General features: G+C 35.1%; 1 long non-coding RNA gene across 1 annotated transcript; it reads left to right on the top strand.

Annotated features, from left to right (window-relative positions):
• Positions 1-1,349: 1,349 nt before the first annotated feature.
• Positions 1,350-2,188, top strand: LOC132758556 (uncharacterized). Its single transcript, XR_009629596.1, has 2 exons — positions 1,350-1,661; positions 2,118-2,188. It is a non-coding gene; the product is annotated as an uncharacterized LOC132758556 (long non-coding RNA).
• Positions 2,189-4,191: the final 2,003 nt, after the last annotated feature.

Genomic DNA, 4,191 nt, shown 5'->3' with positions numbered 1-4,191 from the left:
CACCTAGACAAACATCCTGACCAAGCTTGATGATGATTGAGGCAAAATTGTGACCTCTAGAGTGTTAATAAGGTTTTTCTATTTTTAGCTCCAGTGACCTACTTTTTCATCCGAGATGACCCATGTTCGAACTCATCCTAGCTATCAACTAGACAAGCATCCTGACCAAGTTTGATGATGATTGATGCAAAATTGTGACCGCTTGAGTGTTAACAAGGCTTTTCTATTTTTAGCTCTTGTGACCTAGTTTTTCATCCAAGATGACCCATGTTCGAACTCATCCGAGCTATCAACTAGATAAGCATCCTGACCAAGTTTGATGATGATTGAGGCAAAAATGCGACCCCTAGAGTGTTAACAACAAAATGTGAACGGACGACGGACGACAGACAATCATCGATCCTAAAAGCTCACCCTGAGCATGCTCAGATGAGCTAAAAAAAAAGATAAAACAAAAAGGAATTATGGTGGTTTCGTTGAAATACCGGTTCAGCAAACTTGATTTATGAAGAGGTGTGAAAGTGGTTTCGTCGACCTTATGTTATATAGTAACAAGAATTTGTAACAGAGTTACCAACGTCCCCCGCCTCGGGAAGTTTTATATGAAGCATAAAATTGTGCTATTTCAAAAGATTTAATTCTGAATTTCAGGACTTTCAGTCCAAAATTATGATCAATGCCAGATCTGCAAATGCAACAATAAATTTATTAAAGAAATACTAGTAAAATGAAACACGGAATTTAAAATTCTATCATGTTAACCTTTGACCTCTAAGTGGGACCTTGACCTTGGAGGTAGGGGTGCAGGTGTTGTGCATGACATATCGTCTTATTAATATTACTATTTGTGCCAAGTATTTTCAAAATCCCTTGAACTATGTAGAAGTTATAGATCGGACACAAAATATACCCTTTAACACACTATGTCAATCTTTGACCTCTAAGTGTGACCTTGGAGGTAGGGACCCATATTTTGAGCCTGACATATCATCTTATTATTGTGATTATTTGTGCAAAGTATTTTTAAAATCCCAGGTTATGGACTGGGCACAAAATATACCCTATAACAGACTATGTAAATCTTTGACCTCTACGTGTGACCTTCACCTTGGAGGTAGGGACACATGTGTTACGCATGACATATCACCTTATCATGGTGATTATTTGTGCCAAGTATTTTCAAAATCCCTTCATCTATGAAGAAGTTATAAACAGGACACAAAATAAACCATATAACAGACTCTGTTAACCTTTGACCTCTAAGTGTGACCTTGACCTTGGAGGTAGGGGTGCAGATGTTGTACCTGACATATTGTCTTATTGTTGTGACTATTTGTGCCTAGTTATTTCTAGTGATGTCACGATGATCGAGTAGAATCGAATAATCGTCGCTGGCCGCTTATGTTAGCGACAATCGATTTCTTTACTGTAAAATCGATGTTGCTACTTACATTTCTTTGGGTTAAAAGAAAATCAGAAAGGGACGTTACTCTCATCGTAAAGTCGGACAAGGAAATTTTCAACTTCCCAGGGAAGACACGCTCATCAGTTTGGCGTTGTCTTTGGTTTTAAAAAACATTCTGACGGTCCGCCAGTCAAGCACAACCTTCACATGACGACCGTCATTTGCCGATTATACATGAAGTCGTATGCAAACAAAGGTGAATATTTTCTTCCATTTTTTCGGATATAACCTGTTAGCGGACATGTGGTTCATGTACAAGTTTTTATTGTAGGAAATTATGTTCAATGCTATATAAATGATAATGTATAACTTGTAATGTATCCAGGTAAGGTTAATTAAAAATGAATACTTTTGAAAACAAAGTCGTATGCAAACAAATGTGATTTATTTCTTCCATTTTTTCGGATATAACCTGTTCTTGTACCAGTTTTTGTCGTAGGCAATTGCCAACATGATAACATGCTTTGTAAATTATTATGTTTAACGTTTTATGTATCAATGTAAGGTTGATTTAAAATGAAAAAATGATTTTTTTTGAAAACTAAGCCACAGTCCAAAATATGATTTAAAAAAAAAAAAGAAAAAAAATTTAAGTAGTGGTTTTTAAATGGAAAGTATGAACTGAGAAAATTATGTTTTTTGTTTTTTTTAGGTAATGCAGCATTTCGACAAACCTCACCGTAACACTGATGAAACTAGTCATACTGTATCTAGTCCAAAATATGATAAACAAGATCAACAAGGAAAGGTGGCGTTCAATGAACGCAGCCCCCACCCGAACCAGTACCAAGAGCCAGCGACAAGGAGCCCAGACCTGCCTTAGTCCAGAGAAAGTGAAAGCAATAATTTTTTTTTAAAATGAACATGGATTCTTATTGTTAGATTTGTGCTTCTTCAAGCTTAGTGATAGTTAAAGTTTATTTTGAATTTAAATGGTTAAAAAGAGCTAAATTGCTATTGTTAAGGAGTTTATGCTTTGTCTAAACATTTCATTTTCAGGTTTTACAAACAATTGATATGTAAATCTAGTCTGTGGTTTTTAATATATGATCATATATTATAAGCAAATAAAAGAATAGATATTTGAAAAAATGTGTACTAGTGTACTTCTAATTATAGCCAACTGGTAGATGAACCAGCATATTTACAAATAGTTTTCGATTATTTACCGATTTTAATCGATTAATTATGTTTGATTCAATTCGATTATCGATTGTGTTTTTGGTCCGATTCTCCATCACTAGTTATTTCAAAATCCTGAAGAAGTACAAAATATACCCTAAAACAGACTATGTTAACTTTTGACCTCTAAGTGTGACCTTAAACCTGGAGGTAGGGATGCAGGTGTTGTGCATGACACATTGTCTTATCATAGTGTCTATTTGTGGCAAGTATTTACAAAATCCTTTCATCAATAAAAAAGATATGGACCGGACACAAAATATACCCTACCCTGTAATAGACTATGTTAATCTTTGACCTCCAAGTGTAACCTTGAACTTGGAGGTAGGTGACCGGTTGTTGCGCATGACACATTGTCTCATTATTGTGAACAATTGTGGCAAGTATTTACAAAATCCCTTCAGAGATAAGAAAGGTATGGACCGGACACAACATATACCATCAAATAGATAATGTTGACCTTGAATGAGCAAGTGCAACCTTAACCCTGGAGGTAGGGGTCTGGTTGTTGCGCATGACACATTGTCTTATTATAACAAACATTTGTGCTAAGTTATTTCAGATTCCTTTGATAAATGAAAAAGTTATGGACCTGACACAAAATATACCCTGTAATAGACCATGTTAATCTTTGACCTCCAAGTGTGACCTTGACCTTGGAGGTAGGTGACCGGTTGTTGCGCATGACACATCGTCTCATTATTGTGAACAATTGTGGCAAGTATTTACAAAATCCCTTCAAAGATAAGAAAGTTATGGACCGGACACGATATATATCATCAAATAGACAATGTTGACCTTGAATGAGCAAGTGCAACCTTGACCTTGGAGTTAGGGGTCTGATTGTTGGGCATGACACATCGTCTTATTATAACAAACATTTGTGCCAAGTTCTTTCAGATTCCTTTGATAAATGACAAAGTTATGGATTGGACACGAAAGTGTGACGGACGGACGGACGTTCTCACAGGACAGTAATTATGTGGCTACTCTATTGTTCTCTCTATTGTTCTTTTTAGCCACACAAAGGAAAATAGCCACATAAAAGCATTACGGAATGAATGACATCAAAGAGAAAGAACAGTTACCTATTGTCCCTCTAGCCACATATTACTCTCCTGTGAGTGTGGACAGACGGACGGACGGACAGACAGACGGAGCCTATTACTATATCCCCCTTTTTTCTTCGAAAAGGCGGGGGACAATTAAAGGCAATGTAGACATGGTTCATAATATAATGTGTTTTTATCATCAATATTTTGTTATTATAGAAACGTTTAAATTAAAGTTTTATATGGTGAATATTATAAAGACTAAAAACAAATTGTTGTTGTTATATAATATGCATGTGTCAATTGTTTATATAAATGTACAGAAGAATAAAGTATTTGAAATATGTGTTGTTTATAATAGTTTAATATTATGTACGTGGATTTTTTATGTTGTTTTTTTTGTGTGTGTATATTTAGATTATAAAATACACATTGTTAATTCTTCCTCTTAAAGGTGTTTTTGTATATCTATCGATTTTATTCCAATTAAAA

Source organism: Ruditapes philippinarum, unplaced genomic scaffold, assembly GCF_026571515.1.
Source record: "Ruditapes philippinarum isolate M1 unplaced genomic scaffold, ASM2657151v2 ctg5392_1_1_1_1, whole genome shotgun sequence".
NCBI classification, from domain to species: Eukaryota; Metazoa; Mollusca; class Bivalvia; order Venerida; family Veneridae; genus Ruditapes; species Ruditapes philippinarum.
The sequence above is the reverse complement of the archived record's forward strand: the minus strand, read 5'-3'. Positions and strand labels throughout refer to the sequence as shown.